Source organism: Rhineura floridana, chromosome 12 (assembly GCF_030035675.1).
Source record: "Rhineura floridana isolate rRhiFlo1 chromosome 12, rRhiFlo1.hap2, whole genome shotgun sequence".
In the NCBI taxonomy this organism is placed as follows: Eukaryota; Metazoa; Chordata; class Lepidosauria; order Squamata; family Rhineuridae; genus Rhineura; species Rhineura floridana.
In genome coordinates, this window is record NC_084491.1 from 39,860,014 (window position 1) to 39,885,309 (window position 25,296).

The window sequence follows — 25,296 nt, forward strand, 5'->3', positions numbered from 1 at the left end:
TGGCACCGTAAGACTGGCAATGATGGTGCCAGGCACATCTCCCTGGAGAGAGCATTTCAGAGATGGGAGGGCCACCACTGAAAAGTCCCGTTCTTTTGTGGTCAGCCTCTGCACCTCCCTTGGGTGGGGTACACAGAGAAGGGTAGAGTCTGGTTCACTTGGGGAGCAGCAGTCCTTGAGGTCTGTTGTTTTCATTAGGGTTTTTTTGGGGGGGTTAGCCATCTTTGGCACTATAGAGCTGAAAAGTAGGATATTAGTCCTCTTGTATATTTTAAAGATAATAATAAAATGAAGATAATGATGATGATGTGTTTTTTTGGGGGGGGGAATGAAGTGCCGGTTGTACTCATATATTGATAACAGTGTCATAAGTGCTAGCACAAAATAATTACTATGGGAGGCAAAATAAGAGTACTCTGTGCTGGTGAGTACTGTCACCAAAAAAGCCATAATGATGATGGTGATGATGATAAGCATTAATATTACATTTCAGAGTGATTAAAACATCATACACTTTTATTTGTGATGTCCTTGCAAGGCAAGCCACTGTGATTGTTCTCATTTTGCAGATGGGCATACTAAGGCTCAGAGAATGAATGGATGAATGAATGAATGGTTACAGGCCTGGTGAGGGACAATTCTTACTAGGAAAACATCACACAAGGAAGGTGATCTCTTCACTATGTAGCTGCTATCAGGACAAAAATTCCTCCTTCCCCTGTGCAAGGGGGGGTTCCTACAAAAAGGTCCCATAATCTTCCCATATGTTAAGAATCACCCATCTCCTCTCCTGTGATTTATTTATGAAAAATCAAAGACATAGCTGCTACTTGATATGCATACAGTGTAACATATCGTTTGGTCCTTTGCCACTGCCCTTCATCAGGCCTCAGTAGCATATCATGTGCTAAATAATACATAAAAGAAAACCTAGCCAGCTACCCCCTCTCCCGCTTTGTGTTCCGACTCTGGCAAATCTCCAACAGAATGAAGCAAACATCTTAGCGGATTTTTATTTATTTTTTAAATCAAGTAATCTGCATATTTCTGTTTAAGCCTGAACTGACGAATGTGGGCTGGGCAAGGGGCCAAAACATGTTAAACCTTGCATGCAGAAACACAGGACCTGACTGACAGATAAACCTGAAATGCTATAGTTTGCGAGAAAGGCCTCATCCACAGGCAAGCACATTTCTCCCTTGTTTTGGGAGGTTCCTCATGAAGATGGAGAGGAACCAAAGGGCTTCGTGTTGCCCTTAGGTGACGGAACAGGAGACTAGCAGTCTCTGAAATTCTAGCCCTGGGGTGGGATGGGTCCCATCACACTGGAATGATGCTCCCTTTCCCATTGAATGTCTTCTGGCAAAGGAAGCAAACAAATGTAGAAACCAAATTAATGTTGCACAATCAAGCCCTCTTAGGAATTCTATGGACTCATGTAAGAAGAGCTTGCTGCATCTGGGAATGGGGGAGAAATTCAATTCCAACCAATCTGCGCTTTCTGGTATGAGAACTGAAACACAGCCATCCTTTGACATTCACACATCCAGAGTTTGCGATGCAGTTCCCCAACCAAAAATGCCTCTGTTAGGGGAAAATGTGTATAAAAAGGAATATACTGGCAAAAATAACATACAAAGCTGCATAATATTAGGGGAAACTGCTTGCAAAAATGTGTACGTTAGTCAAAACTGCTTGCAAAAATGCGTTTCTTAGGAGAAATTCACCGCAAAAAGCTGGTGCGTTTTCATGAGGATTTGTTTTTTAAAGAGCAAATTGCTACAGATGTGGAGAACTAAATTTAAGATTGGGAAAATGAGAAACTCAGAAACCAAAACTGACAGATCCTTCCATCTCTAGCTGGATTGGCCAAAGGCCCATCTAGTCCAGCATTCTGTTCTCACCGTGGCCAACCAAATACCCTAGAATTATTTTCTTTATCCAAGGTCAGACTAAAAATGTTCTGTTGTAGCGACCTTCATGATAGCATTTTCATAAGTGCTTCCCTGTTTAATTTGCTGGGACACCTAGGCAAGCAGAGTTGTTTGGTCACAGTGTATGGATAAGGCAATAGTGTAGGAAGGAAAGTTGTAGACAAGTTACCCCCCGGGTCTTCCACACCAGCGACTGTGTGCATCACAAGAAATCTTGCCAACCCTCTGTCCAGAGTGCCAAAATTGACTCGTCATTAAACAGCAACCAACAGTACCTGTTCCCTGAAACCATGACTGGCGGAAGATGGCGGCGTAATGAGCTCGCTGTTGTTAGAGCTCTGTCACTGCTCTATTTTTAACACCATTCAACATCATTCCTGGGGGTTGGGAATATTTTCCTCCCCCTTTTTTACAACTGGAAGATAAATTGCACAAAGATATCGCAGCACGAACGCCAACAACGCCATAATAAGAACAAAATACCACAAGAACGACGCAGACAGAAGTTTACTTAACATCCGTTGCCAAGCCAGGTGCTGTGGAGGTTGGGTGAGAGACGCTCCCTCGGTGCTGTGGGGTCGGGTGAGAGCCGCCCTTCTTGGCCGTGCTTTCTTCTGCTGCTGTTCTGTCCTGTGTCGCTGCTGTGTCTCGTGCTTTCTGCTGGGACAGTAGTGTTGTTTGGAAGGCCGTTCGCGGTGCCGTTGCGGCCTTTTGTTTTCATCTTGCCGCGTGCTCGCGTTCGGGCTGGGCGTCGCTTGGGTCTCCATCGTTGCGGCTTGCATCGCCGCTGTCCGTGGCTGTTGTTGCGGGCTGTGTTGCAGCCGCTCCGGGGCACAATTTCTGCTGCCGTTCGCTGCTTCCTGCCTGTTGCGTGCGGATGCCGCCGTTGTCGTCTGGAGGATCGTCCTTCGACCGTGCATCGTTGACGTCGTTCGCTTGTCGCTCACATGTGGACGGCTGCTGCTGTGAGCTGTGCTGTTGCTTGGCTACCGTCACTGTGGTCTTGCCATCGCCGCTGTCCTGCCGTTTGCCTGCTTGCATGCCGGTCCTGCCGCCAGTGGAGTGCCCGGGCACGGTGCTGCTCGTGTGGGCGAGGTGCCGCCTGCTGCTGCTATTGAAGTGTTGTTGTGCTATTATATGTTGGAAGAGGACTAATTTTAATGTTGGTTGTGTTATGTGCTTGTGTGTATGGATTAGTGTGGTGTGAATGTTGTATGATTGGTTGTTTTGTGGTACGAATGTATTGAATGATTGTGGATGCATATGCAGTCGCATGATTGGAAGGATTGACTAACCCTAGGGTTGTGTACTGGACCTGATTATCCACCCCTTAATATCTTTTACAACATCTTTTGACCTTTTCATCTGGGCTTGTTGATTGATTGCGGAGGAGATAGGGGCATGTGTAAATCAGGGAGGGAAGAGGAGGGAGGGGTTGGGGGCCAAAATATAACAAGATTGGGCGGCAGGCGCTGGAATGGTGCTGGGGGCAGACCATGTCAACAGAGAGAAACAAGGGATAGATACATAATATCCATCCCTTGTTCCAGGTCTGTCCAGAACCAGAAGGAAGCTGGGGACGCAGGATTCCTACTGACCTTCGACTGCTGATGTGTAATGCCAGGTCTGTAGTACAAAAAACATCTACCATTCATGATTTGATCTTGGATGAATGTGCAGACCTGGCATGTATTACGGAGACATGGTTGGACGAAGCCTCAGCTCCTATTCTTGAGGCTATGTGTCCACCAGGCTTCCGTTACGCACAGCAGCCGAGGGTCGGAAGGCGGGGAGGGGGAGTGGCAGTTATTTATCGAGAGTCGTTGCTCTTTGCCAGACCTCCCCTTCGTGCGACTAGCTTTGTTGATTGTATGTACTGGAGGTTGGGCTCGAAGGGCAGTTTAGGGATCCTGCTCGTGTACCGCCCGCCCCGCTGCACGGCAGACTCCCTGGCCGAGGTGCTCGAGGTGATCTCAGACGTGCGAATGTTGTCCCCGGAGCTGTTAGTTCTGGGTGACTTTAACATACACGCTGAGACCACTCTCACTGGAGCTCCTTGGGATTTCCTGGAAACCATGGCTTTCTGGGAACTGCGCCTTAGTAATACTGAGCCCACCCATGTAGCCGGTCATACTCTTGACCTTGTATTTGTCCCGGGGGGGGAGGGTAGTGTGCTGAAGTTAGGGGCTAATTCTTTTACCCCTGTGTCATGGTCAGACCACTATCTGGTAAAGATGGATCTCTCGATGCCGCACGCCTTCCGCAGGGGAAAAGGTCCTATTAGAATGGTCCACCCCAGGCGCCTGATGGATCCAGATAGTTTCCTGACGGCGCTTGGGGAATTGGAACCTGCTGAAGGTCGCCCGGTCGAAGCCCTGGTGACGGAGTGGAATGAGAGGATCGCAGGGGCGTTAGACCGAGTGGCTCCGAAACGTCCTCTCCCCCTGAACAGAACTCAAGTAGCACCATGGTACACACCACGGATGCATACTTTGAGACAGGAGGTGAGACAACTAGAGCGCCGGTGGTGGAAGTCGCGCTCCGAAGATGCTCGGACACAGGTTAGAGCAGCAATAGCTGCCTACCAAGTGGCAGTAAGGGCAGCAAAGAGGGAATTCTTTGCCGCCTCCATTGCATCAGCGGCGTGCTGTCCCAGGAGGTTGTTCCAAGTGGCCCGAAGCCTGGTCGGTCCAGTTGCTCAGGAACCCTTGGAACAGTCTAAGGCCTCCTGTGACAAATTGGCAAAGCACTTTGCTGATAAAATCGAACACCTGAGGAGCTCGATTCCGTGCGCCGTGGATACAGTGAGTGAGCTAGAGTTAACCAGTTGCAAATCGGTCAAATGGGATCGATTTCGGCCTCTTCCTGCTGAGGATGTGGACAAGGTGCTCTCATCTGTAAAGCCTACCTCTTGTCTAAATGACCCTTGCCCATCGTGGCTCCTTATGAGCTACAAAGAGAGATTGGGTGAGGGGATCAAGGCAATGGTTAATGCATCCTTGCAAGAGGGTGTTATGCCACTAGCCCTCAAGGAGGCTATTATTAAACCCATCTTAAAGAAGTCCTCCTTGGATCCCCAGATCTTAAACAACTTCCGCCCAATTTTGAACTTACCATTCTTGGGCAAGGTCATTGAGAGAGTGGTGGCAAATCAATTGCAGACACACTTGGATGAAACGGATTATCTAGATCCATACCAATCGGGTTTCAGGACTGGACATGGAACTAAAACAGCCTTGGTCGCTCTGGTTGATGATATGAGGAGGGCACTGGATAGGGGAGAATTCACCTTCCTTGTCCTCCTGGATCTCTCAGCGGCTTTTGATACCGTCGACCACGGTATCCTTTTAGATCGCCTGGAGAGTTTGGGATTGGGAGGCACGGTTTTACGGTGGTTCCAATCCTTTCTCTCTGATAGGCGCCAACAGGTAGCATTGGGTGATGAGGTTTCAGACCCTTGGCCTCTCAATTGTGGTGTGCCACAGGGTTCTATCCTCTCTCCCATGCTATTTAACATCTATGTAAAGCCGCTGGGAGAGATCATCAGGAGATTTGGGCTGCAGTGTCACCAATATGCGGATGACACTCAGCTCTATCTCTCATTTAAATCTTCACTGGAGAGGGCTGTGGAGACCATGTCCAAGTGCCTGGAATCCGTGAGTGGATGGATGGGCAGGAACAGGTTGAAGTTGAACCCTGATAAGACTGAGGTACTACTTGTGGGAGACAAGGGAGGGTTAGAGATGTTGAGCTGGTGTTTGGTGGGGTGAAGTTGCCCCTACAGGACCAGGTCCGCAGCCTCGGGGTTGTTCTTGATTCCAAGCTGTCCATGGAGGCTCAGATTTCGGCTGTGAGCCGGGCAGCTTGGTATCAATTACACCTTATACGTAGGCTGCAACCCTACCTCCCTGTTCAACAGCTCCCGCTCGTGGTGCATGCCCTGGTCACCTCTCGATTGGACTACTGTAATGCGCTCTACGTGGGGTTACCCTTGAAAACAACCCGGAAATTACAACTTATACAGAATGCAGCGGCGCGCTTGCTTACCAACAGCCGCCGCCGGGACCACATCACGCCAGTGTTATTTGATCTACACTGGCTGCCGGTTGTTTTCCGGGCCCGATTCAAGGTGTTGGTTTTAACCTTTAAAACCCTGTACGGTTTCGGCCCAGCTTACCTGAAAGAGCGCCTCCACCACCACCAATTATGCCGCCCAACTAGATCAGCCACTCAAGGCCTTCTCACAATCCCGCCAACCAAAACAGCTAGGTTGGTGGGTACTAGGGAGAGAGCCTTTTCTGTGGTGGCCCCCACTCTCTGGAACTCCCTCCCATGTGATCTTCGACATGCCCCTTCCCTAGATGTATTCCGCAAGGCCCTAAAGACGTGGCTATTCCAACAAGCCTTCGAAGTCCTTGGGATGGGTAAATCGTCATGAGTCTGTCATCTATCGTATGTTGTTAATATAATTGCTTTTATATGTATTGATGACTGTCCAGTATTTCTATCTATTGTTATTAATGTGATTGCATCTGATATTATTGTATTTTATCTTTTTTAATGTACGTCGCCTAGAGTGGCTAATTGCCAGATAGGCGACAAACAAATTAATTATTATTATTATTATTATTATTATTATTATTATTATTATTATCAGCAAGAGGTACTCTGTGGCCCCCTAAGCCCCCATGTGAAAAATGGGGGCTGGGGCGCTATTCGGGACCATGAACTCTGCAAAAGTTATTGAAGACTGCAGTGAGAGAATGACATGGAGCCTTTTTTCCTTCTCAGCTGGGCCTGTCCTGTCTCTTACAGACAAAGCCCCAAAAAATAGGAAAAGAACTTTATTGATTGGTTTCTGCTTTAATATGAACAGTGGTTATTCTAAAAAGTGTCATATGGCGGTTGTTTTTGAGGCAGAAAGTTTCTTCAGGCAAATGTTAAAAATAAAAATGCTACTTATTTGCTGGGAAATTGAAGATTTTTATCTAGGCCTTTTTATAAAGTGTTTGGTTCTCTTATTGTGACACATTTAAATGTTTTTTCTTTTCTTTTAATAATGTTATTTGTTATTTAATTTTGAGAATTGCATTATTGTATTGATGCATTATGATGTGTTATATTCGTGTTTTTGTAAGCTGCCTTGAGGGCCTTTTGGCCATAAGGCGGGGTATAAATTTAATAAATAAATAAATATAAATAAATAATGGGAAGCCCAAAGCAGGGCCTCACAGCAACAGCACTCTCTCCACCTGAGATTCCAACCAAGGGGAATCCAGAGGTATTTTCCTTCCAACAGTGGAGGCAGAACATAGCCATCAATTTGTCTAATCCACTTTTAAAGCCATCCAAGTTGGCTGCAGTCCCCGTTGTTGGCTCTGTTGAGCCTTGATTCCTGGACTCCACACAGGAATTGCTGACTTACCTGGTGGTTTATTAATAGAGCTTCTATTCAGCTGCCTGGAAGGGCTCTGAACACAGACCTGCTGCAGTGTTTCTCTTGATCAAGGGATGTGGGAGTCTGTAAACAGGGGTGTAACTTAAGGGACAAAGCACATTTAATTCAATATGTCTGGATACAGCAACCCTAAGCATATTCTGGCCCATTGAAAACAATGGGATAATAATTCCTGATTTATGGGGATAAAAATCCCCAAAGGTGTTTCTTACTTGTCATGAAGACTTTCCTTCTTACAAAGACCAAAACACTGTACTGAGCAAAAACATTTTAGTATTAAATGTTAAAGCAGGTATTTCACAATTTCTTTTAACATCTGAGGAGGGGAAAATGCCCATACTGACATTTAGGTAATATGCAGGTTTATTTAAATTTAAGTGGTAATCAATGAACCCATTAGTCATTCTGTTTTATCAGAAGAAAGAGAATTAGTAATACGCTTGTTAAGAGTCGCCTGTATGATAATTAGTTATAACTGGAAAAAATCTAACCCCTCAGCACTGGAAGACTGGATAGCCAAGCCTGGATACTCAACTGCCAAAACTGACCAGTTTAGTTAGGTTAACAGAAGGAAAACAACGTAATGATCAATTTATTGAAAAATGGAGCGATATTTATTTATTAAATATACATATTTATTATGTATTGGTGCAATAAAGTACAAGATAATGTTGAACTTTGTAGAGACAAATCAGTATTATAAGTTTGTGAATTATTAACTGTCAGTAGTCACTCATTGATTTTTTTTGTTCATAAGTATTTATTGTTTAAGCATTTAGATGGTGTTATTATATTATTATTACCATACATATATATGCATAAATATATCCATCTGCACATTGTAAATAACAATGATAATGATAATTTAAATGGCAATCAACTTAAAATTATTGTGTCATGCTTCCCTTGGAAGACTCCAGAGAGGATGAAGGGGAATGGGACACCTCAGACCCAGGAAAATGGACAAGCAGAGAGGCAGCTCAAGACTCTTTGCCTTCTAAAAAATCTTGGATTTAGATGGAGACTAAATGAATCTTTATTACAGAATGACAAAGTAGTACAAGAATGTAAGAAGAAATTAAAAGAGTTTTTTGAACATAATTTACATAAAGGAACAAATGAAAATATCGTTTGGGATACAAGTAAGGCATTTATGAGGGGATATTTTATTAAATGTAACTCTGAATTAAAATAAAAGAAACAACAGAAAATGCAATTAATTTTGGAAGAAATAAAACAAAAAGAGGAAGAATTGAAAAAGAATCCAACTAAAGTTTCTATTGTAAATCAAATTAAAATGTTACAGAAGCAAGTATCAATGCTGACAGTTAGAGAAATTGAAAGGAAACTAAATTTTGCTAAACAAAGGACTTTTGAATTTGCAAATAAACCAGGGAAATGGTTAGCATATAAATTAAGAAAAGAACATCAAAAAAATATTATTTTAAAGATACAAGAAGGAGATGAGACGCTGACAGATAATGTAAAAATCAAAAAGATTTTTCATCAATATTATTCAACATTGTACAAGTGTCAGGAAATTCCATCTGAAAAAATAGAAGAGTATATATCTAAACAGAATTTGCCTAAAATTACAGACTTTCAGAGACAAGCTATTAATGGCCCTATTACGTCAAGAGAGATATCTGAAGCTATAAATAAAATTAAATTAGGAAAGGCGCCAGGACCAGATGGGTTATCTGCAATGTATTATAAATGTTTGGAGGAAGAACTCTTACTACCTTTACAGTCTACAATGAATTTTATTCTGCAAGAGGGAAAGATACCGGATAGTTGGAAAAATGCTAACATAACATTAATACCTACAGAGGAGCAAGATTTAACTAAAACAAAAAATTATCGGCCAATATCTCTATTGAATAATGACTATAAAATTTTTACAATGATCTTGGCAGAAAGATTGAAAATAATATTGCAACAATTTATCCAGGAAGATCAATCAGGGTTTTTACCTAAAAGACAATTACGTGACAACGTCAGGAATGTCTTGAATGTGTTGGAATATTTAGAACAACGAAATGATAAACAAGCAGCTTTGATTTTTTTAGATGCTGAAAAAGCATTTGATAATTTGAATTGGAAATTTATGTTTCAGGTTTTGGAGCAAATGGATTTTGGAGACAATTTTATAAAATGGATTAGATCGATTTATACATCTCAGAAGGCTCAGATAATTGTTAACGGAGATTTAACGGATTCATGTGAAATACAAAAGGGTACAAGACAGGGATGTCCATTATCTCCCCTTTTATTTATTCTGGTCTTAGAAGTGCTGCTTAGAGATATAAGGCAAGATAAACGGATTTCGGGATTAAAGATAAAAAAAGAAGAATATAAATTGAGAGCATTTGCTGATGATTTGATAATTGTACTAGAAAACCCTTTGGAAGGAATTAATGTATTGATGGACAAATTAAAAGAATTTGGACCGTTAGTAGGATTTAAGATCAACAATCAAATTGGTGAAAAATTTAACTTTAAGGGAACAGAAAGAGTTAATGGACAAGACAGATTTTACAATAGAGAAAAAGTTGAAATATTTTGGTATCATTATGACAAATAAAAATTCAAAGTTGTTTCATAATAATTATGAAAAATTATGGACAGAGATTAAGAAAGATTTGCTAAGATGGGATAAACTACAATTGTCATTAATGGGTAGAATATCTGTGATAAAAATGAATGTATTACCGAGAATGATGTTTTTGTTTCAAACAATACCTGTAATATCCTCTGATTTACCTTTTAAACAATGGCAAAAATATATCTCTAAATTTGTATGGCAAGGAAAAAAACCAAGAGTTAAATTTAAACTACTACAAGATGCCAAAGAAAGAGGAGGACTGGGATTACCAAATCTGAGACTTTATTTTGCTGCCTGCTGTTTAGTCTGGATAAAGGAATGGATCTTATTGAGGAATAAAAGACTATTGGATTTGGAGGGCCATAATTTGAAGTGGGGATGGCATGGATATCTATGGTATGACAAAGTAAAAGTAAATGTAGACTTTAACAATCATTTTATAAGACGTCCTCTGTTGAAAATATGGAATAGATATAAACCAAGGTTTTATTCGAAAATACCATTATGTGTCTCAAGTCAAGAAGCGTTTTACAGAAGAGAAATGGCTGGAAAAGAGAAATGGTTAACTTATCAAGAACTATTAGAAAATGTACATGGAGAATATATAATGAAAGAGAGAGAACAACTGACAAAGGAAGGATATAGTTTTCAATGGTTTGCCTATTTACAATTGTTAGAAAGATATAAAATGGACAAGAAAATGTATGGGTTTGAAATAAGTAAATCTGATTTTGAAATAGGATTGTGTACAAATGATGAAAATATAATTGCGAAAATGTATAAACTCTTACTGAAAATGGATATGGAGGAAGAACAAGTAAAAGAGTGTATGGTAAAGTGGGCAAAAAATTTTGGTTATAACATACAAATGGATCAATGGGAAAATATGTGGAAAAAAGGCTTGAGATTTACACTATGCTATAATCTTAAAGAAAATTTCTATAAAATGATGTACCGTTGGTACATGACTCCAGAAAAGTTGTCAAAAATGTATAGTAATGTTTCTAATGTTTGTTGGAAATGTAAACAACAAGAAGGATCATTTTATCATATGTGGTGGCTGTGTAAAAAGGCAAAATCATTTTGGGCACAGATAGGTAGGAAGATGCAAAAAATTCTAAAGATAAATATTCAGTCAAAACCAGAATTTTTTTTATTGGGTTTTATGGATAAACAAATAGAAAAGAAATATGGAAGAATAATATTATATATGATTACGGCAGCAAGATTATTATATGCACAGAAGTGGAAAATGGAATCAACACCAACAACGGAAGAATGGCTATTGAAATTAATGGACTTAGTAGAAATGGATAAATTGACATGTCTACTTAGAGAAAAATCGACAGATACATTTCTTAAGGAATGGAAGCCTCTCTTAGACTTTTTGTTGAAAGATCAAAATAAAATGATGATATTGGGATTTGACGATTAACTAAGACAGCCTATGGAGAAAAGTGATCCTGTATACATTAAGTGATCCTGTATGTATACATTAAGGGACAGGTTTGATGTATATTATATACTTATAGCTGATCTGCGACAAATCGGAAGTCAACTATTTTATTTTTTTGTTGTTGTATTGTTATGTTTTTTGACTTTGTTTTGTTTGTCTTTTGAAAAATTTGAATAAAAATTATTTTTTTTTTAAAAAAAGACTCTTTGCCTTCTAACAGGGAGCAGGACTCTGCTGGAGCTGTGCCGTCAGGTTTGGGGAGTGACCAGGAAGCCACTTTGATCCCATCAGAGAGGAGACACCCACGGTTGTTGATACAATGGAGGCAGTCAAACCGTTTAAGAACCACAAGCTCTCTCAAGAGGGAAGGCTGATTGCAAACACCTGGCCTCAAACGCTGAACTTAAAAGGCCGTGAGTGGCTTGGTGCTCTTGCTGGAAACAACGCTGGACCTCCATGTCAGATTGTCACCGTGATCCTGTGCCTTCAGCCCTGCCCTGTCTGATTGGATCTCCAGTACCTTGATTCTGAACTGCCCCAAGGACTCATCTGTTCTATACTCTCTTGGCTCCTCCCCAGAGCTTGGAAAAGTTACTTTTTTGAACTACAACTCCCATCAGCCCAATCCAGTGGCCATGCTGGCTGGGGCTGATGGGAGTTGTAGTTCAAAAAAGTAACTTTTCCAAGCTCTGCTCCTCCCACCCGGTATCTGAACTTGCTGTAGTTGCTGGCCTTTCCTCCGTAACTGAAGCCTGACAGATTTACAGCCCGGCTGCTGGCCATTATCTGTTACTTACTTTACTGCAGCTATAAACTATTTCAGCTCAGTCAGCAGAGACAGACATTAAGAACACAAGAAGAGCCTGCTGGATCACACCAAAGGCCACATCAAGTCCAGCAAGCTGCTCTCACAGTAGCCAACCAGTTACCTGTGGAAAGCCTGTAAGCAGGACATCAGTGCAACATTGAGGTTTCCCGCACCTGGTATTCAGAGGCATACCACCTGTGACACTGGACATAGCATAGCCAACATGGCTTGTAGCCATTGGTGGCCTTCTCCCTGAAAAATTTGTATAAGCTACTTTTAATGCCACCCAGTTGGTGGTCCCCACTTCCTCTTGTGGTAGCAAGTTCCAGAGTTTCACTATTCCCATTGTGAAGAAGTATCATCTTTTGTCTGTCCTAAACGTTTGACAGCTGTGCAAGCAGGTCTTCTTTCCCAACTGTGCTGATGAGCTTCCTGGAGACATCTGCCTGGTTTGACCAGAACAGGCTTTCTCAACCTCATGCTCTTTAGGTATTTTAGCCTACCACTCCCAGCAGCCCCAGCTATCATGGAATGCTCCGTAAGCTGCAGTGTGTGTGTGTGTGTGTGTGTGTGTGTGTGTGTGTGTGTGTGTGTGTGTGAGAGAGAGAGAGAGAGAGAGAGAGAGAGAGAGAGAGAGAGAGAGAGAGAGAGAGAGACTAATTACAAGAGATGTGTTGTTTTCATCCTTGCTGGATAGCTGATTTAGCTTTTAATTACATACTGTAAATTTTAAACACTTTGCCAATTATTTCCATCACCTCTGTTCACATTAGAATCTGGAAGATTGATCATGGGGCTATTCTCTCTCACATACATCTCATGTCCAAACCCATCCTAGATGCAACTTATCTTGCTCCTTCTCCCCCCTTGCAAATTGTCAGCATTTCTGGGGATTTTAGCTGGGCAGTCTCCACACTTGTGCAACAGCGTCCTTGGCGAGCAAACTTTGGCGTGATGGGGAAATAATTACATGGCTCTCCTAGGCCCTATAGCAGGGGTGGGGAACTGGATCAGGGGGGCATATAGTTATCTACACACATACACACCCCTTAGGCCAAGTGTGATGCCTAACCATTGGGGGGTTTGAAGCCCCAATGCACAGTGCTTTGCTCAAGTCTTTACAGGCGCTGTCTGCAAAACCTCTTTTGGCTGAGTCACATCATTACCTGCCCCACACCAGCCATCATACAGAATGTCAGTACACAGGAAGCTGCCATATACTAAGTGAGACCATGGGTCCATCTAGCTCAGTATTGTCCACACTAGCTGGCAGCAGCTCTCCAGGATTCCAGCCAGGGTTTACTCCCAGCCCGACCTGGAAATGCCATTGGGGACTGAACGTGGGACCTTCCGCATGGGAAGAAGCTGCTCTACGACTAAGCTACTGCCCTTCCCCCAAGGTATAGGACAGATGGGTGTCGCTTGGCTGAAATGGCCTCATGGGCCAAATGGAGAGGCATGGCAGGCCTAATGAGGCCGGCAGGGTGAAGATTCCATGACTCCCTTCTCCAGGTAGCTCCATCAGTTCCTTCTGACCTGATCTGGATAGAACGGTTTCCAGGTCCAAGCTATCTCTTTATTTAATCGTAGTCCACCTCGCCTTGTGTCCAAGCCCAATGGCTTTGTGTCCAAGGTGCTGACACCTTGGGCAGCTCTGTGAAAGGTCAGACTAAAACTTGGAGCAGATTCCACTGCCCCACTGACATGGAGCCACCAGCTGCCATTGCCGTGCACCCTCTCGCCAGCTTGATTTTCCTGCTTTGCTTCTTCTCATCACCTCTTACTTATTCTACTGAACTGCCAGAGGACCTCAGCAAAAGCTGGACTCCAACTCTGGTTCTCCCTGATATTGCTTGCAGTGCATGGACTGCCTGTTTGGTTGGAAACTCAGCTATTCCTGACCTTAGCTCCGGTTCCGATTGGACTGCTTGTCTGGTTCTAGACCTTGGCTACCCCTGCCATGGACAGGCATCTGCCAAGCGCCCATACGGCAGGAGAGGGCCCACTGGACTTGCTCCTCCTCTTCACCATTGCCTCCTATCTGCTTGTTCACCCGCCTCTTACTGTGACCCGGAGACTGTGGTGTTGAGAAAGAGGATCAGGAGATGCTGCTGCCTACTAACTCACTGGCTCTCTGCCTGGCAAGCAAGCAGGCAGTAGTAACAAAGGAAGAAGAGGGAGAGCCACTGGGGATCATGGCAGAGAGGAGGGATGCCCCCTGAGGGAAAGGAGCCATAGAGGAGGTCTGGCCCAACCTGGAGCTGACGCTGTCTGTCTCCAACATGCCCTCCCGTGGAGCTGCACCAGTGACCTACCGCTGGTCTCCACTTCCTCTTCTGTTGGAGCTTCTGCTTCAGGTGCTCTGACTCTGCATGCTGACAGCCCTGCACCAATAAACGTATCTAGGCTTGTGGAGCTGTTTCCATGTAGCCCCATGCAGGTCCACCGTTCTGTCTTTGGAGGGAGTTTCCCCTGGCTCCCAGACGCTTCACCTCTCCTCTAGCAATAAACCGAAAAGCTTTGGCGCTGTTCCGCCCAGGATATTTATTACCCGACATAGCCTTTGATCCTGTTTAGTCTAATTGAACCCGGCATGGAGCTCGACGTTGCTAATGTATTTCTACCATAAGCCGTGTTTGCAAACAGATGGAAGTTACATGATCAGATCCCTTTCCCTACTATTAGCAAAAGCGGTTGACTCTTTGCTTTTAACTTACAACTTAATTACCAGGCATATGGAAATGTCAAGGAACGCGGGAGGCAAGACCCTTTTTCAGATGCCATAATGGATGCTGCCCCTTTGTCTCTCTCTCTCATCAAGGATGTAAAAAGCTAGCACAAAAGAACATCAGTCGGCAGGCTGCAGCAAATGGGTGCAATTTTAGGTAGTTATATTCAAATTTATAGGCCACTTTCCCATGGGAATGGCTCTCTGGAGAGCAGCACCCAGGGCTCTGTCCTCATATTTCTTCCTGTTCATAGCTGGCTTGTGAGATTGGAGTTGATGACAGAGATAAGTTCTCTCTCTTTGGCTCTCTGAGGCTAGACAGCATTAGGAATCTTCCACCAGAGAGTCTGGCAGTGGAGACCACCATGGCATTTGCAACTAGGGAGGAACCAGTCGGAGCCTGTGGACTTGAGGGCTCCTGTTTAGGATTCAAGCCAGACAGACATGCCCTGTTCCAAGTTATTCTATTCCATTGCCCCACATCGTTTTCTGGTTTTACCTTCCCAACAGATACTCAGCATTCTGGGCCACTGAGCATGCTCATTGCACTGTGCTGGTCTTTTTTTTTGGGGGGGGTATCTTATGCCCCTCCCCACTAACAACATTTATACTTCAGGAAACCTTAGGGTTCTCAAAAGCATGCAACACCACTTTTTTGTTTTTCCTTTGGCTGTGATCCTGTTAGCATTCACCAGCTGAATTTGCTAATAGAATGATGCTGCTCTGATCTTTGCGGAAGGACTGCAGGCTAGTTTTGCAGACCAGATGATTCAAGGATGGTTAGGCAGTAGGGTTGCCAGGTTCATGGCCTGAGACTGATCCTGTATCTTTAGGAGAAGAGAAAGTCAGCCAAGTGCAGGTGTTCTTGCAACCCTGTAATGGGAAAAAGCACAAGGTGGAACTCTCCCCCCCCTGCACAACTTTTAAAGATACAGAAGACCTCTTGGTTGCCAGGCCCAGCCTCCAAGAGGTCTTCTGTATCTTCACAAGGTGGAATTCTCCCTCCCCCCCCGCACAACTTTGAAACATACATTGTACTGTTGCAAGAACACCTGCACTTGGCTGACTTTCCCTTCTCCTAAAGATACAGGATCAGTCTTGTAATGAAATGAGATATAGTTTGGGAACTGTAGTATGTGGTGTTAGTTTGACACAGTACAGAATGTGTTAACCTGAGATAACATAGAAGCAGAAAAACAAAATTCCTAATGTGCCTGTAGAGGCTAGATGCTCAGTTGGTGCTTGATACTAAAACTGCTAGCTTACCCATCCCATGTAACAAGATACCGTTCAAGCAGATACTGCCTGGAATGTGTTGTGCCTGGGGGAGGTAGGAACACCACGGAGGAGCGCTCAAGGTTAGAAAGCTAGCTCAATGCAAAGACAATGGAGCACACTGAAAAGTGTTGCTAACAAGATGGGAGGGGCTGTGTGTTAGGAGGGCTTTTGGAAAGCTTATATCACTCGTACCTTTGTAATCAAGCTTCAGACTGATTTTCTGGCACTAGCCGAATATCTGGTCTCTCTTTTGCAAAATATATTGGTAATCAATAAAGGTGTTGTTTTATATCTTTGGTTTCCCATCTGGTGATTATTTGGAGCTTCCTCCAGATGTAAAGAGCCTTTTTGGTGTAACAGTCTCAGGCCATGAACCTGGCAACCCTATTAGGCAGGGGGAGCCAATATCATGCCCTCTAGAGTTGTAGTCCAGCAACATATGGAGGACACTACATGGACTACCTCCCACAATAGGGTATGGCCAGTTTGGCCCTATAAAATGTCCAACCCCCGTGCTGTCAGCAATGCAGGTGCCTCCCTCCCCAATCAAACACAACCCTGTCCAAACTGCTCCAGAATAGATACTCTCTTTCTCTGCTGATTGTCTAAGACAAGGATAATTGAATCCCTTGTCAGTGAAAGTGAAGAACAGGATAAAACCTACAATATGGCTACAATAAAAATAGCAGTCCTTTATGAAGGAGGTTGGAGTCTCAGCAGTGGTTACCTGAGCAAAAGCCCACTTGGAAGTTTGCAAAAGCGGCACATTCCCTTTGAATTCATGAACTCTCGTGAAAGCTTCTCCTCCCCCTGGAATCACTTGATGGGAACAAGTTGTTATAGAAATAGGCTGTAAAACAAACGAGCAGGACTGAAAGTGCTTCTTCAATGATACAGATGTTTAAGCATGATTATACTCCCCACAGTGAGGAGGCAAGGACTGAGTGGGTAAACACTGGAGCAAACTTCTTACGGATGTTGTAGAAAATGTGTTGCTACCAATCAAATAGTTTTGGTTAGATAAGGTGGAGGGATGAGGTTAGCAATGTAAATTGGATGGCCTGCTAAGGTCTTCTGCAGAATTGCCACAATATTTTTTGCCTCCTGAAGCATATCTTAAAGCTCCTCCTTCATCCAAAGAAACAACAATAAAATGTCAGAGTATTTCTCCAAATTTTGTGATGCATTTCTCCAAACAAAAACTGTGTACAAAAATGGGTATATTAGGGGAAAGAGAGCAAAAAAAAATATGCAAAGGGGAAACAGAGCAATGCATATATTCATGAAAAGAACATACAAAAATGCATTATAGCAGGGGAAATCTTAGGGAAAATTGCACTGCATACTAAAATGCTGACAAATTTTCATGAAGACTTTTTTTTGAAAAAGCAAACTAATGTGGAAATGTGGGGAACCCAAGAAGTCTGGGAAAGCGAGAAACTGAGAAGAAACTGAAATTTGTCAATTTCATTCATTCAATTCAATTCATTCAATTTCATTCATTCGTCTGGAGGTAAAACCAGCCACGTTTCTCAGTGAGGTTCTGGACATCCTTAGGTTGTCACCAGATTTCATCTAAAAGAAGGGACTAACCACACACGACTTTAACTGCATCCTTTGAAGCTCTGTCAGGGACTCTTTTTTAAAATGATGATGTTGATGTTGATTAGCACTTCTTTTTTGTAAAAAAATGGGGTACCAGTACTCACACCTTGATAAAAGTGCTGTGGGTCAGGGAGTGCAACATGGGTACCATAGGCAGCAAAAGAAGAGATGAAGGTGCTCCATACTGGCAAGCACCATCACATAAAAGCACTGATGAGAACAACGGGAGCACTATTTGCCATGGAAGGTCACTTACCTGTTCAGGATTGCTGTGGGGAGGGAAGGGTTAAACCTCCCCTGCAGATCTCTCTCTCTATCTGGCCCTTGGGACCCTTGCTTGGCCACACCTTCTCTCCCAGGCCACACCCCCTCTCCCCAGGCTCCTCCTCTCTCCAACCCTGCTCTGCACCCTCCTTGGCTGATTCTGCCTGGTGGAATGCATCCTTGAGCTGGAATCAAGGGAACCTGGTCTGTTAGGGCAAATGGGGCACTGACCTAGCAACCTCAGTCTGCCCCTGCCTGCCCGCCTTTTTACTTGCCAACAGTCCAGGGGGAGGTGGCACTGCCTGTCAGCTTCCTCTGCCGTAATTTCAGGGTTGCCCCTTTTAGAACTCAGCAAGGAGGAGGAGGATGGGGGGAACCTAGGATGAGTTGGCTCTGCCAGTCATTGGCTCCGGCGCCGCCTACTGCTGGGCTCCCTGACTTCTGCCCTACCAGTCCCAATGGGCAGTCGCTGCCACTGGTCACAATGATACCTCTTGCTTGCTTGCATGGAAAATTGAGAGTTGTGTTTGTGTGCATATACAAGCCTCTGATTTAGTCCAGCAGCACTTGTGCTCTGGAACTCCCTGACTGTTGAAGTTAAGCAGGTGCCTTCATTGCATTGCTTAGATGCCTGCTGATTTCCCCCCTCCCTTTTCAACGAGCCTATCCAGACAAGTGATCTGGTTACATTCGGGTTTAAAATTGTTAACCATTTTATTGTGTTTATTGTTCCTGGATGCTTTAAATAGGTTTCAAACAGGGTTGGGTTTTTTTAAAAAAAAAAATGTTTGTAATGGTATTGTATCAGTGATGGGTTTGCCGCACTGGGCTCTTTTAGGAGGAAGGGTGAGATATAAATCCAATTAAAGAAATCAATGCATTTCCACATGGCTGGAATGTAGCCGCCGAACAAAAGGAAGAGTCACATCATGGCTCCATTTTGTGGCCCTTGAAAGGTTGCACAGAAGGGAATGTGTTCCCCACCCCTGAATTATAAACATTGTAGGAACATAGGACATAAGAAGCTGCCTTATACTGAGTCCACCTACCTCATTATTGTCTACACTGGCTGGCAGTGGCTCTTCAGGGTTTCTGATGGGGTCTCTCCCAGCCCTACCTGGAGATGCTGTGGATTGAGCTTGGAGCCTTCTGCATGCAAGGCAGATGCTCTGCCACTGAGCTACGGCCCTTCCCCGGGACACAGACAGACACGCATGCACAACCACCCACCCACCCACTCTCCCTTGTGTGCCAGACTGTTAGGTCGAAGAGAGAGGAAATTCTTCCCTTAGGTGTGTGTATTGCTCTTCTAGAGACTTTGCCACAGATTGTCAGTTCTCCCCATCTGTGAATCAATTTTAAAAGACAATCTTCACCAGGCGCTGATGGAGTGGTGGAGAAGCTTGAGATATTTACATGGTAATTTTAAAAATAAATCTCCATGGGGGGGGGGTGTTTTTCGGAAGGCAGTCTGCAAGCTCAGCGTGCTCATTTAGGATCCCATCAGAAGCACCAAGGCTTTCTGTTGGGCAAAAAATAAGCAAGAAGCAAGCTTGCAGGATGGCATTACTTGAAACCACTAAAGATGTCTCATAGGCTGTGGGGGGAGGGAGAACAAGGGTGAATTCAGATAGGCTGGGATCCTCCCCACCTTCCAGGATTTCTTGCCTATCTCATGCTATATCCTGTTTAAGAGACACCCACCTTCTTTTAACATTCCTCTACCCCTGGCTTCATTTGGGCTGAATGTAGCAATGATGAATGGAAATGGAGAAGGCTTGGGGAAAGAGCTATTATTTTCCCCAATGTGTCAAATTCTATATAACTGCCAGGTTCCATGCAAGCTCCTGACTGGTGGTCACTGGATCGTCACCTTGTAGTGGTGAGTGGGCTTGCGTGTTGCAATGAACCTTGTGAGTGACACCGTCGGGAGTCATGTACTCCCAGCAGGGTCACCCATGGCGGTAAGGTCAAGGGATAGGAACCAGACAAAGAATGATCCAAGAAAGTCCTCAATGGCAGAACAGGTGGAGGATAACAATGTGTATGTTACAACGGCTGTGAAGGCAGATGAAGGCTGCAGCAGATAAAAGACTTCCAATCATCATGGTACCCATGCCATTGGATCAAAGCCTTTTTCTGTCAAGATTGTGTGTTGATCATTGTTCGCCAATCTCCCCACATAAAACAAATTCACACACAGGCATCTTCCAAGCAAACCAAACCGAAAGTCCCATGGCGATCAGCGAATGGCGATGAGGGCAGGACTGTGAAATCCAGAAGCCCCTTGTCATGGACTGGCACATGGGCGGTGGATAAGACCTCATCTTGGAAGACAATCTTGCTCGGCCATGAGTGATTGCCAATGGTGGTGGCTGTTTCAGTAGGGATGTTTGCATGGCTTTCCTCCCTCCACTCTAGCTGCTGCTGTAGTGGTGAGGGAGGCAGGGAGGGAAGCCTCTCTCTCTCTCTCTCTCTCTCCCTCTCTCTCTCTCTCCACTTCCCTGGCACTTGGAATGCAACTACAGGAACTGGGAAATTGCCTTTCCCACCAGGGCTGTAGGAAAATGGGACACTGCTGTAGAAGGATTCCAGGCATCAGAACAGAAGGTGAGGGAGAGAATAAAAGGAAAAACCCTTTTCTCACTCAATCCTCCTTGACATGACTGCAACAGCTGCCACTAGAACATATGAGTTCTGGCTTGGCAGAGAAGACCTTGGCTATGTCTTCATGAAACCCAGTTTGGTTTCCTTGGAATTCCTTGGAGATTCTGCCCAACCAGAAATCTCCAAATTTGCCTTGAAATTTTGCTTTGTATTGACATTCATCAGCATCTCTACACAGTCTCTGCAACTTTGGTGACCCCATCTCCCATTCTCTGTCCAAGAAGCTGGGATCATTCTAGATGAAAAGGAAACAAAAGGCCCTTTTGTTTTTCCCTTCTCCCTTGCCGTTCATTTCCCCTGGCTACTTTTGAATGCCATGAGAATCCCAACATAGACAAAACCAGAGCTTGGAAAAGTTACTTTTTTGAACTACAACTCCCATCAGCCCCAGCCAGCATGGCCACTGGATTGGTCTGATGGGAGTTGTAGTTCAAAAAAGTAACTTTTCCAAGCTCTGGATAAAACACACTCACTTTTCGTAGAAGAAATTAAGTATTCTCCAAGGAAGTAATCAGTCAGAGCAGAGATTAAGGGGGCCTGGGTAACACCTAGAATCAAAGACATCAGCTGTCCCCACCCCCCAGGTCAACTCCTTCTGAGTGGTGTGATGCGGGATAGGATATGGCAGAGTGTGCAACACAGAGACTTTTCAAGAAGTTAAGTTTCAAGTCACAGGAAATCTCCCATAGAATGTCTGTCTTTGATCTTTTGGGGGAATGGCTGTCTTTTCATGGCAGGGTGATAATCCATATGAAGAGGGATTACTGGGAATTAGACTAAACAAGGGTAGTATGTGGAAGATGTTCTACATTGCCCTTTAACTGGATTGCAGCTGGGCTCTGTGATTTAATTACTGGGGAAGGCTGAGGGAGACTGAAGGCTCAGAGAGCTGGGACTTTGTAAATGGGATAAGAAGATTCTCTAATCTAAGTAGTGTTTGATTTTGAAAATGAGAGGAGCGGGTCTTTTTGCCTGTACACCCCCTGCCTAGTGCCTACAGGAAACGTTAATGCAGGTTGCTAGTCATGACATGATTCTCACCAGAGCTGGGTACTTTGTAGAAGGATGAATTGGAAATGACCCCTTTCAATGTGTTGAAGAAACCTGAGCCTAGAATTCCCACTGAATTTCGCCAGAAGATGGTCTGATGAGCTTTGCAAAGGCTGGTATTTAACCATCCTGGAGATCTGAAGCATCCAATTCCCCCCCCCCCCAATACTACCATCGCTTTAAAAAGTGTTTGTTCATCAGCACTCCCTTTCTGACTGCCTCTGTCAGTAACAGGAGGGAGTGACGTTTGCTTGTCTGGAACTTTACACATCACAGAATAAAGTAAATGCCTGGAAGGGAGAGGGAGACACAATTCCAGTTTGGAGGTCCCACCGTGTAGCGAACGGTTTCCAACAACCAATAAATCTGGGACAGACGTGGCTTAGTTTTGATCTCTCTGCAATGGAGAAAGACATAGCAGTTCACTTAGGAGAACTTGAAACTAGAACATGGAGGATAGAATATATTTTAGGTACGCAGGAGCTGCCTAATACTAAGCGAGACCACTGATCCACCCATTTCATTATTGTCTACACTAACTGGAGGTGGCTCTTTCAGACAGACGTCTCTCCCAGCCCTACTTGGGGCCTTCTGCATGCCAGGCAGATGCTTTTCTACTGAGCTATGGCCATTCCCCAAATACCCATGGAGGTATTTTGTGACTCCTCCGCGGCGTTCCAAGAGTACTGTTTCTGCCGAATTTCGGCAAAAGCAAAAATTCAAAGCTCATTTGCAGATTTCTGCTCAGAAGATGTATCTGAAGGATTTCAGAGGAAGTAAAAAGAGTTTCAGATTACCAAAAGAATTCTCAGAGACCTTCCACAGATCTCTAATATTGCAGCTTGCCCTCTAGCTCCTTCGAAGGCAGGCTGAGCTAATTTTGTCGCTCTGCCTCTTAGTGGAGTTAGACAGGATGATGCGTTGACATTTCATAGTCTTAGCCAGCTTTCCCCAGCCTGGTGCTTTCCAGATGTTGTTGGGCTCCAACACCCATCAGCCCCAGCCAACATGGCCAATGGCCAGGGATGATGGGAGGTGTAGTCCAACAAAATCTGGACGGTACCAAGTGGGAAGAAGGTGCTCTTTGCAAACACACAAACTTTTTAAAAATCACTCACTTTAAAATATGCCTGTTTCTTCCTTTGCCTATTGATCATTAGCTGATATTTGTTCCTTTCTGTATTTATTATGATCCACCAACCAACACAGGAGAACTCTGTCTTTTATCCACTCCCAGGATTTAAATTTGCGTGCAATTTATTAGAGGGAGAAAAGAAAGGATGCCAGGGTCTCTGGTGACATAAATGATAAGCTCACCGGAGAGCCAATCAGCAGGAATTATATAGCACAACTTGGCCCCAGAAAAAAAGGGGGGAGAAGGAAAAGAAGAGGCAGAAATCCTCTTGCTACATCACCTGAGTATTGCAGTTTAATCTTTACTGCAACAGATGAAAAGAAGATTGGAGAAGCTGTTTCGCTCCTGGAATTGAAAAGATTATTGATAATATTTCAAGGCAATGTACATTACAGAGAGAGACACACAAAATGTGATAAATGGTGATGGCGCTTAAATTGGAGATTAGAAGGCCGCAGCATCCTTATGGCTTCTGGGTGAAAGCTGTATTTAAGGAAATATGCTTCTGAAATTAACTGCCTCTTTGATGCAGATTGTGTCAAGGAGAGAGACTTTTTAAAGGCAACTACATCAGTGGTACATGCTCTGGTAACCTCACGTTTGGATTACTGTAATGCGCTTTACGTAGGGCTACCTTTGAAGACAGTTCGGAAGCTACAACTAGTGCAAAATGCGGCGGCCAGATTGCTGACAAGGACCAAGCGGTCCGAGCATATAACACCTGTTCTGGCCAGCTTGCACTGGTTGCCAATATGTTTCCGGGCTAGATTCAAAGTGTTGGTATTAACCTATAAAGCCTTATACGGTGCGGGACCACGATATCTTGCGGAACGCCTCTTCCGATATGAACCGGCCCGTGCACTACGTTCTGCTACGAAGGCCCTCCCCCGGGTTCCGACTCACAGGGAGGCCCGGAGGGTGATGACAAGATCTAGGGCCTTCTCAGTGGTGGCCCCCGAACTACGGAACAGTCTCCCCGAGGAAGTACGCCTGGCGCTGACTCTGCTCTCCTTCCGGCACCAGGTCAAAACCTTCCTATTCTCTGAAGCATTTTAAGTTACACTGATTTACTTTTTAAAATGTTTATTGTATTGGATTGATGATTGTATTTTAGTATTATTTTGTTATTCATTGTATTTTTATGCTATTTTATGTTCACCGCCCAGAGAGCTATTGCTAGTCGGGCGGTATATAAATTTAATAAATAAATAAATAAATAAATAAACTAAAGTGTCCCCCGCTCAGGGACCCAGGCCTAGAGAGATGTGCATTGAAGCTGGGCCTGAAGAGAGGTTTGATTGCAGCAAACGTTGGTCACTATGTGGAAGCTTGGCACCTTGTTGCGGGTTTGTTTGGGGGAGTGTCTGTGCTTGTTGCAAACCTGCCAATGCTGTTCTTCTCTGATGGTCACTGGGGCAGGGTGGGGCAGCATAACTTGGAAAGGGATGAAGCATCTGATCGGCACCACTGCTCAGATGAGAGCATCTGATTGGCTTCGCCACTACACCAGCACTGCACCAACCTTGATGCTGCCTCACCCATCTCCCTCCACATTGGGAAGCCAGATGAGCAACTTTGCCCAACCCCACTCCTCTTCACTGACTGCTACTGTCTTGACTCCATTTTTTCCTTCTCCCTCTGACTCTCACGGTCTTTGGCTTCACTTCCGCCACATTTCAACTGTAGTGTGCCACAGGGGAACCTTGTAGCGGGGAACCTCATTTAGCCTGTGGGCCGTATTCCCTTCTGGATAACCGTCCGGGGGCCACATGCCAGTGGTGGGTGGGGCCAAAGGCATTGCAGCTTTGAGACTGCAGCTTGTTTTGTGATATTTTGTGGTGTTATTTATTGATACTGTTGCAGTTTTGTATTATGTTCTGAATAATGTTTATTATATTGTTTTGTTCTTGCTATGGAAGCCGCTTTGAGGTCACCTGGTGATGAAAAGCAGCATAAATAAATAAATAAATAAATGGGCAGGGCAGCACCTTTACCTTTTTATTGTTTCAGAAAGTACAAATTTGGTACGTTCTCCTTTAAGTGCAAACTGAATCAAATTTCTCCCCAATCCATAACTGAGACAGTGTGGAGACAGAGCAGGACAACAGTGAGGGAGGGACAGTTCAGGCACACCAGTTGGACTGCTGGATTGGCTACCATGAGGCACTGGAATCAGCCCAAACTATCCTGGCCCGGGGCAGTGACACCACAGCTGGGAGGCCTAGTTCACAGCATCTCTTCTCCCAGCCAACTACTCCTATGCAGGGGGTTGATGAGAGAACTGTGATGGGTATAGTCATCCCCGGTT